The sequence below is a fragment of the Rhopalosiphum padi genome, chromosome 4 (assembly GCF_020882245.1).
Source record: "Rhopalosiphum padi isolate XX-2018 chromosome 4, ASM2088224v1, whole genome shotgun sequence".
NCBI classification, from domain to species: domain Eukaryota; kingdom Metazoa; phylum Arthropoda; class Insecta; order Hemiptera; family Aphididae; genus Rhopalosiphum; species Rhopalosiphum padi.
The window spans coordinates 39866733-39883716 of NC_083600.1; the positions used below are offsets into that span (position 1 = coordinate 39866733).

The 16984-nt window shown below is 25.9% G+C and overlaps 1 protein-coding gene across 5 annotated transcripts in view; it reads right to left on the reverse strand.

Annotated features, from left to right (window-relative positions):
- Window positions 1-16984, reverse strand: part of LOC132929954 (neuropeptide CCHamide-1 receptor-like) — a 142986-nt gene that overhangs the window by 91815 nt on the left and 34187 nt on the right. The window lies entirely within an intron of this gene.

Sequence of the window (16984 nt, forward strand, 5' to 3'; positions counted from 1 at the left end):
CGACTGGTACGTGTCAAACAATAACCTTCCGTCGATATATATGTATAATATAATAATAACCTTTGGACGAGAGAGTAGACGCGAAGTCGACAACCATCGGCACCGTTTAGAAAACCACATAATAATATAGGTAGGTACCCATTAATAATAAAATAAAATATATTAAACAATATAACCAGTGGGACAATTTCAGCAAACGGTACGTGTAAAACGGTTATTATACTTATTAGATACCGAACACGTTCGATGGATTACGCACATAATATTAATTTCATACATTTAATAACGCGGCGTCGTGGACGTCACCTCGTCGGTAATCGATGTATTAACCAAACAAATTTCAAGATAATAATATTATGCAACGTGAGATTATCACTCTGCATTTATGCATTTAATGTTCTAAATATTATGCATAATAATACGTACTATAATAGTATAATATGTAATGGTGCATATAAATATATTCTATTTATATATATATATATATATATATATAGCTATTACGGTGACGTCCCACGGGACATATAATATATTTATCGTCAGGATGTATCTTTAGGTAGATATATGCATAATGGATAATAATATATATGTGTAAAAGCCATTTGAAGTTTTTGTCGTATACAAATTAGGGAGACAGGACTAATTGGATCCGCGGGACAAGAATAATTATCGAAAATCACTAATGGAATTTCGGCATTCCTCTTTAATCATCAATACAAACATTATAGTAGATACCACAGCTATATTATATTTGTGTGTGTGTACTTTTTTATTTCAAAAATAAAATTCCATAACACTCTGTACACATGTGGTACAATAAGTATAAGTGGTTATCATCTATACGTGTATTAATATATTTTTTGAATAGCAATACAATTTTTATTTTTATATATTTTTTTTTTAATTTAGTTTATAAGTAGTATAATAGCAGTGCAATGAATTCAAAATATTACCGCGAGATGTCAGGTTAGTGAGACCAGTAAATATAAGCTTAACGGTTTTTTAATGTTTTTTACTTGTATAGGTAGACAATAGCTATTCAATTGATCAATAACGTGAATTTTCCATTATTATTGTTCGTAAAAAAACTATATTTATTTATATTACATATTTTGTTATTTAACCACATGATAACAAAAACCTAATTTAAAATAATAAACATTTTTTTCTCAATTCGTATAAATAAATATTGAACTAAACTTAATTTGAATTTTGTTTGAATAAAATTTAAATAATTATTTATCATTGTTATTATTGATGTAGATTTTAGTGAATTATGAGCGCATGTTAGTGTTTTTATATAGTAATCAGTTCTCAATTATTATGGAACCCCATATTCTGCTCAATGTTGTATTTTTCATCGATACATCTATTCTTAGCCTTGTTTGTATTGGTATACATATTATAATGCATTTACACAGTGTATACCCAGAGAAAATAATACTCATTTTAAATTAACACTTTATGAATATTATTAGTCTAGTATTAAGACTTGATGTCAAGAAAATACTATGAAAAATAAATGCATGAATACTTGATTCCCTTATTTCTAATGTCATAGCCAACATGACTAATGGAAATAATTTTAATATAAAAAATGTCTGGTGGGTATAAATGCGTCTTGTACCTAACTATTATGATTTATCATTTATCATACAAATATCGTTACAAGTAAGTTTAAGAAAGAAAAAAATGTTGTATCAAGGTCAAGTAAGAACAGTTTTGAGAAAAAAAGTAAGTATTCATAATTCTCAGTCGACATAAATAACTATTAAGTGTTCAATCCATTAGTATATGCCATCAAGAAACACGCGCTAGGATATTAAACAGGATCAATTAATATTAAATAATTAATGCAGGATTGGATTGTTTTAACCGACTTTACGATTGAACGCGATTTTGATAAATGACTATTGAGTGTTTCGGTTATAAAATAGTACTTACATATACGAACGAATGATATTTATGAAATGTATGAATACGAAAACTATTTCGAAATGATAGTTTAATAATAATAATAATACAAATAAAAACTAACTACAAACAAACAAATACATAGGTAATCAATAACCCTGTTATACGGTAATATAAAACTGAAATCGCTATTATTCTATACGGATGAGTACAATAGTATTATGTGATATACTTATCAGATATGATTATATACAATGACTAAGTAAAACCATACGAAACGGCATACTTCGGCGTTTGACAATAGCCGGTAGACGTATAATAATCGAAGCAAAAAATAAAACAACAATGATAATAATACAAACCATATAAGATCGTTACACGGAAGTGTGAAATGCGGTGCGGCGATGACGAAGCTTTATTAAGAATAAAGATGTTCCGCGTTTAAACGGCACTGTGTTCGTCAATTCGACGGATCAGACGAACACGGCGTCACATAATATTATGTACTCTCGGAGGACTCGATTAATTGCGTGACATACGAGGTCCTCGAAGTCAGTGGCAGCACGCGCGCGGAAAGCATAAGTCCCCGTTAAATCACTCTAAAAAAAATTCGTTTTATACGACGACGACGACGATGATAATAATATCGTTGTAGTGTAGTTGGCGCGATGAAAATCGATCTCAATCGGCGGTCGACCGCGCGGGGTGTACACGTTTTAATTTAACCACTTAGGGCTCGTTACACACGCCGGACGATTCGTTTTGATCGATCGGCCGCTGTGAATCAATCGTCTATAATACCTCGCGTACACCTATGTGCGCGTGATTACGATAAATTTACTTTATAACTTATCGGGACTTGCTACACTATATACGTAAAATATAACGGAGACTTGAATTATTATTATACGGGGCCTCGAATAATTCGATGTTTATTATAATATTATTGTAGGTACTGCAGCTGCGGTCGTGATGATTATGGTAATATATTGTAATGAATAGATAATAATATAAACGTCGTGTTCATTTACTTAGCCTAACCATCACGCGCGAGTCGTTTACGATATCGTTATACCTGTTGATTATTATTATACGAAATCGTTACAATCAACTATTGCGATCAAATCGTTCTCCGTCAAATCGGTTTTCTGTCGGTTTCGATAATTTAAATGGTCCCGCGATCATATCTCATCATTTGATTAATACATACCTACCGATCGATTGCATGCACTCCGTGACGACTGTGCTGTGCGCCTTGGAAACGCATTAAACGCGACAAACCACCGCCTGTATTGCTTCGTGTATGTCACTCGAATATCTGTAGCGTATAATTTTATTATAATATAAAACAGAGACAATCGAGGTTTTTGACAAATCTTTTATCTCTCCGTCAATGAAACTTATTTTACTTATCTTCATCGTCGTCGAGTTAATACTGTAGACAACTACACATTATGACAATAATTATATTTTTATTTGGTCGATGGATCGTTATCGAACTTTATTTTATTTTAATTTTCATTGGTGAATATTTGACTATTATAGCATAATCGTTTACTCGTATGTTTTAAATACACCATAATATATATAGGTAACAAAGATAAAGCAAATTTTAGCCATTTGTATAAGCTTTCGATTGAAGTTTGAGGTAAAATATCTTTCTTTTTTTTTAATATTTACACTATTAGAAAAAAAATACAAAGGAGTACAAAAATAAATAATATTGGCCGCGATTGCATGATGACATTTTTATTTTGTTTAGTATGCTTTGATAAGTCATTTGTTCAAATAACAGATGTAACTGTACTCGATGATGAAACCTCATAAAACAAATACACAGAAAAAAACATATTAAAATAATTTCTCTATAGATAGCTCCAAGCTCGTTAGTATAAATGTTATATGATTTCCCTGATAGATTTTTTATAATTTAAATAAATTGGCCTAATAGGTTTGTAAATTGACAAGTATTTTGTGACCATTTCTATTGGTTTTAAACTTAATCACCCGTAAGATTGTTATCATCAACGATACCAACTACAAGTCAACAACTTACGAATTAATCACATACAATTCGCAAATATTTGTTCAAGAAGTTTTTGTATTGTTTATTTTGTTCGACAAACGGTAGCAACATGCTAGTGTATATATTATACCCTTATTTTTATTTAGCTCGTGTCCATACGTATTCGTATTGGAATACACTTTTATTTTTTAAATTAAATTCAACGATATTCGTATTATATTTATTTTACACAGCATATACAGTGGATTACGATACATGCCATTGAATAACAAAAACAAAAAAGTTAGTTTTTGATGGTCAATATATAGGTTTTTTTGCGTTGGAAAATCGAACACGTGTTCGAGCAAAGACGTGAAAACCATACGAATGTTAGTTTTGTGCAATACATTTAGGACTCAAGAAGTTATAAGTGCTAAAATAGGTAATAAATGTATGAAAATATATATGAACAAATTGTAAAATATGCATGAAAAAATGTTAAATATGCAAAAAAAAACTATGAAAAAAAGTCTAATAAACTTAGCAATACACACAAAATCGAATAGTTTTTTTATTAGAGTTTTATACTCAATATTATTTAAAAGTACATAGGTTAAGAAAACAAATATTTTTAGAAAATATTAAGTATTCTTAATATTCTTGTGAAAATCAATGAAGTATGCAATGTTTCCTTTAAAACTAACGAAATACACAAAATATGCATTTTAAATTTTTATTTAGCTATAGCTATATAGGTATAGCTTGGTATGCTATAAATCTAGAACATGTAAAATAATATGCAACTCCGACAACTACTGAAACCTAGACTAATAATATTATATGTAATTTGATTTCTATATTATTATTTTATATTCTGAGCAAGTATTTTAAAATTTAAAATGTTTCTATTTATTTTATTTTTTTCAAGAATATTGTATTGGTTTTTTTTTTCATAATCATTTTCAGGGAAAGACTATATATTATATTCCACGTATACTTTAAAGGATAAAAAGTCATATGAAGACTTAAAAGCGTCCCTGGCAAATTATTAAAAGATAAATTTAAAGCTATAATTAAAAACGAAAATTACATACAAACGTTTCTATTAAATTATTTTTATTTTTATTTATTTTATATAAATTATGTACAGTATTTATGACACGAAGGCAGACAAAACATATTTTTTAGTTACATTCAGCATTTTTTACGAACAGACACTTTTGAAACGAAATGTTGTGCTTCTACACAATTTCGCAACTGGTGAAAAGGTCATACTCTCCCCGGTCTTTACTTCCTACGCAACTTCGAAGGGTATTTTTATTGCGTGAATTGTGAGCTGTGACTGAAATTGTTTTCTACAAATAACTATTCAACTTTCCATTTGCAAACTTTTGGATGAGAGAGAAGCCATTTCCGTGCTAAAATCATTATTATCGCACTGTACTCGTGGTATACATTATATATATATAATAATTGATATATAGTTAATATAACTACATATATACGCGTTACAATGACAATATACACACGCATAATCATCATCAATGTAAGGTCTACTCATAATATTTGACTATGTTCATTTTGATCATAGAGACCTAATATTTTCATTTTAATAGCTTATTAAAAATACCCGCACTAGCCCTAAAATATAAACATCATACATAATAATGTACCTAATACTTGTACTCGATTGAATCAAACGAAGTAAGTTCAAATCATTCTTTTTTTTAATTTGTTTTTAATATTATACTTTTTTATACATATCTTATGTAAACATGCTTATACTGTATACTAATAAAATAGTCTTCGCATAATGTATCGATTTTGCAATGTTACATGTAACATTATTCAAATAGAATAATGTGGACAAGTAAACGGTAATGTAACTGTAAGTACATCATGATTCGCAAGAATGAGATTTATTACAAAATGTATTAAGTACATAACTTTTAAACAATATTATAATATTATTAACCTGCAAACAATATATATACAATATTGTTGAAAGATTTCAAAATGTATACAAACAAATAATTTGAACATAATACAAGTTCATAGTTATATTGTTTTATTTTATTTTAACTAGCAATCAAAAAATCTCAGTATTTTGTGCTGCCCGAAGAATTATTTATTCAGTATACTATTCTTTTTTTTAGTTTGAATTACAACCAATTATTTCATTGGTAACAGTATGGAAACTATATTATAATATCTTAATACATTTTTAGGATAATTGAGATTGCTCAAATTGAGAGTTGGTAAGTTTATATATGTATTTATATACATATGGTATTATAGTATTTTTTAATTTGGAAAATAGTAAATACACACAACGTTTATGGTTGCTACCTTTTTTGTCGGACAAAAACACGGTTTACACAAAATTAAACTGATATGTATATAAACCGATACGACAAGCGACCAATCTCCTTTACGTCTACATCGAACTCAATGAGAGTAGGTATTATATAATAGACGTATTCCGACAAAATAATAGAACTTGTCTGTCTTAGAACATAAACCATTCGAAACCGTCAAACAATCCTGACGTTGAAACTCTCAAAAACTAATAGAATTCCAAACTCCTCGCAGCGATTGTGTATTAATATTGATGCCCCCAAGCATTTACAAATTGTCGGGAAAAGATTCCTCCAATGACTGGCTAAAGAATGTCTTTTTATTGTTTTTATTGTTGAATGTAAATAATAGGTACAATCGTGTAAATACAGATTATAAACCAAAATTGAAAAAAAAAATTACTAATGAATAAAAATAGAGTTTAACATATAAGTTCCACACACACACACACATTCTAGTTTATTTTTATGACAATTTTTAACAAACTGGATACCTACTATTTTATTCTATCAACATATTATACTGTATAAATATATCATATAACCATAGTAATAACTAATCACCGATAATATATGTTCGTGATACATCATCATTCAACAGAATCAATTATTTATATATATATATATATATATATATTTTATTTACGTTTAAAATTAATCGATCTTTTTTTTTATCATCCAGCACCGTATTGAAGACAGACATTTTCTTTGATTAATTAATTAAATGTAATATTATTTGTCTGAAATATTTGATTGAAGATATAAGTTAATCTTTTTTCTTGGAAATAAATGTCAGAATTTGAAAATAATATTTTCGAATTCTTCCAATATGAACCTTTTACAATCAAAATGCACATTAAGTAAATTAACGATTTGGTGCATTAAATATTAAAATACAGCCGATATCAGATAATACGACTATAATAATTACATTATATTTTTTTTAAAACATTTTTAAAGATTTTATTTTTAGAGCTTAATATTGTAATAGAATTATAATGATAAAAGATAACAAACATTCGTAATGATTGAAATAATCAATTGATGATGTACATTAAAGATACATCACACTAAAAATAAATTTAATTTAAATATCCTAGCTTAGAGTAAAATAAATTTATAAGTATTATATATATATATTTATAGGTGCTTTCAAAAATATAATTTGAATGCATGTGGTGAAAATACATGGTAAAATGTGATTTTTGATGTAGAGTCGTACATTTCTATACGATGTTATAATTTATAATCTAACATAAATTTTATTTTCTCCATAAAATGAATAATAATTAGTTTATATAATTTCTGGAGTTGTAGTTAGTATTTACTTTAAAAAAACTAACCTAAGCAGATCATTTTTGGTGATGGCATAACAGTGGATTATTTTCGGTAATCCTTAAATATATCGTCTACGCTAATTACTTCCAGCGTACACGTATTTAATAAAATAAAACACATATAATTAATATATAATACTCTACTCTCCACTTCTATATCGCATACATTATAAATTAACCTTATTTTCCAGGTTGCTACATAATTTGTTTTTCAGTCTACTAAAACATATTGACTAAGGACATAAATTGTAAATGTTGTTCTTAATAATTAATATTATTAAATAAATGTTTTCTTAACCTAGCTAAAGTCTAATAATCTTTATATATGAAGCAACATACCTTAAACTTAATATTATATACATACATAATTAATTCTTAATATAACAAATAGTAGCTTAACTTTGTAACAAAAGTTTACGGAACTTACTGCAAAAACACGACAACATACCAACACCAAAAAAGGGTCAATACTGCAGAAATTGATCAAATCTCTTGTACATGCAAATTGACCTTAATTTTAAATAAAAAATAATATAATATAATTATATAGGTACCTATACGATTGCTCTCAAATTACCAAATACAAATTGGTTCGATTATTTACCTAGTAGGTAAGTCAAATACTCAAATTATGGTTATTTTAATTATCGGTAACAGAGTGTAACGTTAAATTAACATCTCAGTCTCCATTATTTTTTTCAATTTTATCAAAATAAACAGAGACGTTTCCTCGGTTATGTTGACATTGTACCACCAACGATTTTTTTTCTCATCCATCACTTCTGGACATACAGCACGACTCGTTTGACTTTTATATCTCAACCAATCACAGTATCGGTGGAACGAGAGACCGGATCAGCTGTACGAGACACGAGTACGTACCTCACCTACAAATCAGTGGAAAAGTCTATGACTTGTCTTTGTGACTTTTGATGACTTATATCAGGTCCGTGACGATAACCATTGCAAGTGTAATTCATATTATTATTTCGATCTAATAAAATCGGGTATTTTTATTATACACTAAATTATGTATGTGGTGTCTATATTATACTCTCACTTATCACCCGACATCTATGACCAAAGTCATCGTAGTCCACATCAGTTGTAGTAGCTAATTACAAAATTTTATTTTTATAATATATGAGCGTATATAGAGGCTTAGCATTAACGATAAAAATTCATATACTCATATTATCAATAATACTGAGATGGCAATTTCGTAAGATATCTAAAGTAAAATTTGAACTGATTATCGATTAACACTAAAGATTTTGTAACATCCAAAAATTAACCGAATATTGTATTCAAACTGTGAAATAACGGCTCGGGCTATTTATTGTTCTGTTTTTCCATATTTTGTTTGGTAATGGGCAACGCCCGTTTCATAAGTAGATACTATAAATATATAGTGAATATAGTGAAGAAACGCCGTGGCTAGGTTCGATCAATATAATAGGTGAATAGTTGTATATTTTCATTACTTAACTATTTGTATGATCAACGCAAAAATGGTTAAGATATTATGATAAGATGCATTCATTTAAATGAGTGTGGCGAAGAGAGAGAAATTACGTACTAATGAAAGTATAGGTTTTGAGAGTTGACATTATATCGCTTTTAATGTTTGCTGTTATGCGTAAGAACTTGACGATTGCAGATTATTTTAAAGGCATCATATATTATTTATTATCTATGTTTTTTTTTTAAATTTTATTTTGGCCTTTAGGTATAAATGATGTTTTTGTGGCGCTCTTCAATTTCAAAGGTTATCACAAAAGTAACATTTTTAAGAAATTATCTAGAATTTCTATACAAATATAGAACTGATGATTTTCTTCAAATTTAATGATAGGATATCAATATTATATACACATATATGATTCCATCAGATTTTTAGCAGGTTTAATATACATATCACATCTATATTGCTAGTTATATAAAAAATTGCTTGTTATTTTCCGATTATTCAAAAAAGAAAAAAAAATTCTAACGTTATTACTAATTTATAGTGTATAATCTACACTGTAGATTAAAGAAATGTACAGTTTATGTTTTAGTTAAAATCAATTTATCTGTTTTATGTGTACAGTTGATTTATCTATTTGAAATCCAAACACATTTTTATTATTAAAAAATAACTAGGAATTATTTCAATTATATTAACTGATATAGGTATAGTAGTAAGCTATTCTTTTTAAAATTGTATACTATAATAGTTATAAATATTATTTTATAATACGCGTCTAGCGATGATGTTTTTATATTAGGATTTTGTTGAGAGGATTTGTAATAAATGTTTCAATTCAAATCAATCATGATAAATTAGTTTAAAGACCGGAATACGTTATTTATTATTAGACGGTTTAGTAACGGTTTCGTTTAAAAATAACTGAAAAATAAATAAATAAATAAATACAAATCATAATGAGTGATTATTCATTTAAAGATGGGTAGAGAGAGAGAGAGAGAGAGCTGAGAGCTGAGAGCTAGGTAAAGATAAATAATTCATTATTATATTTTTGGCCGTTGTATTAAGTTAAATGAAATGTTTTTCTAATTTAAAAAAGGAAATTTAAAACCACCGCGTAATAAGTCAACAATATTATTACTAGCATAGCTAAACTGTACAGGTCTTTTTGTATTAGTTATTTTGTTATTTGATTCGTATTACACAATAACATTATTTTTGTGTCGTTTGTTCATTTTTAAGATGTTGTTAGGAATTTCATTCATCATTATGTGTTACATGGCATAGTATTGTTATTATATAATTAACGTAACGAACTACAGTGTCCCTCATCCAACCAGCTGACATACTATTATACATTTATACATAATATACTGTTCCGCTTGTTAGCAATATTTTAATTAACTACAACAGTGAATAATATATATTATATGAGATTATATAGATTGGTTATAGGTATAGGTATAGTACACGGATTATAACTTATAAGTTAATATGATATTAATACCGTGCATTTTTTTTTTGCCATTTCCCAGAGGACAGCTGCTTATTTTTCTTTAGTTATATTTTTATTTAAAATATCGTGACGAAAAGTTATGATATAAGATATTAAATATGAATCAGGTAGGATCCCTATGGACACGATCGTCTGAAAACTGTTGATGTAGTAATAAAATATACATATTTTAAATTTTAAATATAAACCTACGCGAGAAATAAATAGCAAATAACTACTGCCGCGTTGTTATGAAAATAACAAATATGTTATTTTAACATTCTTGACTAGAATGATACCTGGTATGATATTTCAATATACGCGAATAGCTTTTAAATTAAATCAATTTCGTTTTAATGCATAATTATATTATATGTGCAACTAACTTGTGTATATTATTTTATTTGTGTAAAAATTAGAGAGATAATTTCCTATACGCTAAAATAAAATATAAAAATATCTGAGAAATTATTTCTTTCATCTAGATAAAGAAAAAAATCAGTCAGTATTTATATGTAGTCGAGATACATAAATCTAATGATAAAATATTTAATCACGTGACGATTTTGAGAAAAATAAATACATTTATTATCAAATGATTTAATATGAAATCTGCATTGTATTTGTCTGTAGTAACTATGTTATATAAAAACTTCAGAGTAAATTTATTGTAAATATGTAATTTTAAACACATATTTAATACAATTTAATATCATTATTGTATAAACAACTTGAAAAATAAATTTTACACTTATAAATAGAACGATCACTAAAATATGAATAATGTTACTAGATTTAAAGAAATTAGAACTCATTACTCAACCTACAACTGTTGAATAAACACACAACGACAGAGATGAATTGAATGGATATAGTAAACAGGATTAATAAGCATCTAGGAAATTAGATTAAAATAAAAAAGGTTAAAAGTCATATTAAATTTAATATAACTAGGTAGTATAGTAAGTTACAGTTGAAGTATAAAGACCATAAACAGATCGAGTCACTACAATGCGTGTAGTGGATTTATAAAAAAAAAAAATCATAACAAAATTATAATAAAATGATAAAAACTATTTAAGTAATATTTATGAGATGAAATAATAACTGAACATTGTAAAGTAAAATTATTAATATAAAATAGATTAAAAATATAACGTATATTTTTATTTTTTTAAACTCAAAAAAAATATAAGTCAGTAATAATCTTTAGTGTTTAAAAATAAAAAAAAATTGTATTAAAAAAATGTATATCTATACAAATTAAAATGTTTTTTTTTATTATTGAAAATACTAAAATAAAGTTAACTTCATAATATTTAATATATTACTGAGTAACATTATTAAAGACAATAAAATTAATTTATACATATTAAACACCCGCATACAGAAGACAATTACTGTACTATATTATACACGCAACTTATAGGTGAGTTTTAACCTTTAAAACACTATAAATGTACCCACTAACCTAGTTAACAGTGTGATGTCACTACATTTCTTATACGTTTGGACAGTTTTATTTTAATGTGTGGTTGTGATACATTATAATTGAATTCCTACGAAAACCTACCAAAGAATTTTAATGAAATTCAATTATTCGTTAACTTTATTATTCAAACAGAGAACGAAAGACATTATAAACAACATTATTTTTCAACCACTCTGTGCTTGTCTAGCAGTTTTATTTATTATTTTAAAAAAAAATTATTATTTACTATTTCTGTATAATTAATACAATTAATAATACATAGGTACCTACCTAAAATATAGATAGGATTGGACGGTTTGAGTTTTAGAAGTATAATTTGGCACAACTTTTAAATTTGAATACTTAACATTCACAAAGAACCCTTAGCATAGTCGAAAAACTAATACGATTGAGAAAATAACGAATTTATGTGCCACGTTGCCATGTAATGTTATTAAAATATATTGAACGATTCAACATATTGAATTTTTTAAATTTTAAATTGTGATGATGTAACAAAAATTAATAATTACTGTTATTAAAATAAGTTACAATAAATATATAATATAATGCATACATTATAAACAAAAGTGTTAAAATAACAATCATAGTCGTAATCATAAATAGGACTAAGATATTTTTCTGTTACTTCAGATTATTGTTTTTGTTTATATTGTCCAAAAATCACGTCTCGTTGAAGCAAATGGTGGTTATTTTATTTTGCATATTTTTGCATATTTTAAATGAATTGCATATCATTGCATATTTTAAATGAATTGCATATCATTGCATATTTTAACTACGAACACGTAAAATGCATGTTTTATGATGTATTTTTACCAGTAGTGGGTGGATTTTTTATTTTTAATAAGTTAGTATGGTACAAAACCATCAGCATTATGTAATGGTAATATTGTGTTATTATTTTGTATAGAGAATATTATAATATATATATATATATCGTTGAAGTGTAGTTAGGCGCTAAAAATCAAAATTAATACATTAACACTGATTAAGTCAACTTCAGTTTTGGCGAATTACTAATGAGCGATATAAACCAAATTCAAAAACACATTTAGTTTGTCGTCACACTCAATATCGGTTAAGCTACTGGTTAAGTTCCCAATTCACAAATTACCTACATACTATAACGTACTAAATATACTAAATAGGTATTAATACATTATTTTATGACATCATCAAGATGACAAAATGTATCAATGTTATCTGTTTTCGGACTGTTGATGACAGTATAAAGAATCATAAGTTCCTACACAAGAGTAGCAGGTAAAAAGTGACATATTATGTTAATTCCTACATAATATGTAATGTGTAAGTTCCTACACGGTGGAAGACAGGTACGTATGTAAAAATAAACAAATTTATTTTATATAATATAAGTTATCCAACTGATGATATACTGTCATAAAAAAATAAAAATATCATGATACACTTCATTTTCATACATTTTACTATAATATTTCAATAGTACCTATAGTAATTGAAATTCTAACTTAACCTAAACTAACTAATAAAAATATATTAATTAATAATATACATAAACCTACGTAAGAATCAACATTTTATGAAACAATGATAAAAAAATTATAAAATTTAAAGGTAAAAATATTATCTAGACAATGACATATGCTTTTAATGATATTATTATTTTAATGTGAGTTAAAGCTATGTAAAATATAACAACTTTAAAATGTTCATAACTCACTTTAAAATGATAATATCATTAAAAGCATATGTCATTGTCTAGATAATATTTTAAATTTTATAATAGGTAAATTTACTTTAATATTAAAACTAACGTCACAAAATGTATTCTTGTGAACGAAAATTTGTTATGATGTACGTTAGTAAGACAGAGACAACACATGCGGGTATGGCATCCTCTTAAAAATTATGGTCTCTCAGAATATGTAATTGTAATACCTTTTCATAAGTGATATTAAAGTAATTGGATAATTTTAATAATACCACCGATACGCTTTAATTTACTCGGACTAAAGTAATTCCAGTGGAATCACTAATTTTAAATGCTAATTTTTAGTTTCTTATTGTTTTTAATTTTACAGTTTCAAAACACATCACAGATATATTACATAAAATTTTTCAAATCATTGCACATAATATCTTGTAATTTTTTATGAATTACTTAATATTCATATATTTGTATAATATCTATAAAACAAATGTCTAAAATATATATAATAAGTAAATAACAATATATGGTAGACAACAGGTAAACATAATTAATAAAACCCAATTATGTATGATTTCACAACGCATACGCCTTGAATCCGTGTAATAGACCCAATAATAAAAAAATATTTATTTTTGTTTTAAAACTTTTACTGGAAACCAAATAAACAAAAAATAAAATTATCAATCAAAAATAAATTGTATGTACTATTTCAGAAATTGTTCTATTTTCTCAAAATGTTAAAAAGTCCCGGTCTTATCCTTTTCAAATAAAAGAAATAGATTCGTAATTTAATATCAAGTAAAATTAAATTATATTAATGAATTTCATTGAAGTTGTTTACGTATACAATAAGTAAATAATAATTTACGAAATATAATTATTTTTTATAATATAAACTGTATAGAATATTATAAACAATACCTAATATTAAGTTATGTTGATTTTGTAAGTTAGTACGTCGGTAAAGTTATACAGTAACTTATTAGTAACTTTTTTATAATATAATTTTCTCATTTGTGATATAATATTTTATAGTTTTAGTTTGTAATTAGTTTGTATGTTCAAATATCGAATATCTATATTGGATATTCAAACATAAAATAACGTTTTGCTCTCAGTCGAACTTTGTTATAATTAAAATAGGTAATATTAATCATAGACATTTGAAACTTTTCATCATTGCGTATATTATTACTTTCTATATTAACATATATATATATATTATATTTTAATAATAAGTACCTACTTATTTATTTTGATCAAAAATTTAAATATCTGATTGATATACACCATAAGATAACATAAATATTAACAAATAATGATTACCATGAATTTTTCGATATCCTTAGTCATTTCCACCTACTACCTAGTTATATTCCTGAGAATTTTCAACCTAAATACATTATTTTGTTGACTCGTCATACATGTTTACTCAATAGTTATAGAGACTGGCAATATAGCGATTGTAATATAATTAATTTTGCGTATGAAGCAAAAGATTTCTTTGTAAACCCTTAAACATTATAACCATGAAACACGTTAAATAGGTTTAAACATGTATTATATTTCATTTAAATTAAAGGTTCTAAATACATATGTTTCTAAGAAGAAACTAGAAACATATTATTTAGAACATTTAATTTATATGAAATATAAAGTTTATGACCTACTTAATTTTGAATTTAATTAAAAAGAGTAAAAATTATTACAAAATACTAAATGGTTTATTATGCTGTGTAATTACTAATTACTAATTATTACTGCTAAATTTAGAATTCATATTAATTTTAATAACAAAAATTATTCACAATATTTTTTCTTTAAGATGCGACAAAGCCAATGTGCCCATTTTAAACATAATAATATGTTTGAGGTGTATAAGTAGATAATTATATAATATTATTGTGTAAATAATACTATTTACACAACAATATTACACCTTATTATACCTCATGGTTTGAAATGATTCCAATTTCTAAACATCTACGATTTAATTTTCAGATATATTTTATATTTTTATCAGTATAATATAATTCATCGAACATGATATATTATGACGATTTCTTTATTTTGTTTCGTCGCGTTTATTAATGTTTACATAAGAACGTTTCATATATAATGCAATATGTTTTCTGGAAATAAAGCACGTGTATTAAACAGCTAGTCATGAATCTATTTTATTAATGCGCAGTTTTACAGTATTGATTTTATAATCTTACTGAACTTGTATGATGTGTAAATTCTTATATTTTTCTGGTATTTACTGTCATAATTTGTGTCGAGTCAATAATAAATTATGCATTAATATTATTATACTATACTGTAGTTGTTCTCACTTCAGCTTTATTCTGTGTAACAATATGACATATGTTTACATTTTGTTCAGTTAACAATATATTGGTAGATTATTTTACATATAATTTTTTTTTTTTTATCTAGATATATTTTATGAGACACAACGTATTGAATTAGGTCAGATTAAAATAATTTTAACTGTATATTGTAAGCTAACAAAAAATAATATGAGTTGTTTATAGCCTATAATAGCGTATTAAAAACATTTTGATTAGAATACAATATTATATTTTTATTTGTTTGTTTAAATAATAATTGTATTATGAAAAGAAAAAAAACCACGACCTATCAATATTACATACAATAAACCCTATACATTCAATTGTTTTCATTAAGTACCTAACATTGTCAGAACTTATATAATTATTATATATACTTATAATATTGTGGACATTTTTCTATAATTAAACTAAATTACATATATATATATATATTATGGTACGTATTATCTATAAATATTGTGACATCCCATTGTGTTTAAAATCGCATTCTACAGTGAAAAATTAAAACAACTTCCACTTTATTATGTTGATTCTATTTAAGATAATAATAGTTATTTGCTTTCAATCCTGTAATTATCGATTTGGAATTGTATGGTTAATATTATCTATAAATGTTTAAAAGAAACCTTAATCGCGAGTTAACGTATCTAATAGCGATCGTATCATTCAAAACATTCGTAAAATATCTCAAACGTACTTAATTTTCGGAATTGCAAACTGGGCATGGATTTTTATTGTAAAATTATATACCTTTATTATACTCCCAGAAGTATTGCTAAAGAGGGATTCGTAACCTATCACTTTTAAGGAATTCAATGTAGGCAATTTACTAAGTGCCCGAGTGCCTTTCGTGTAAACGT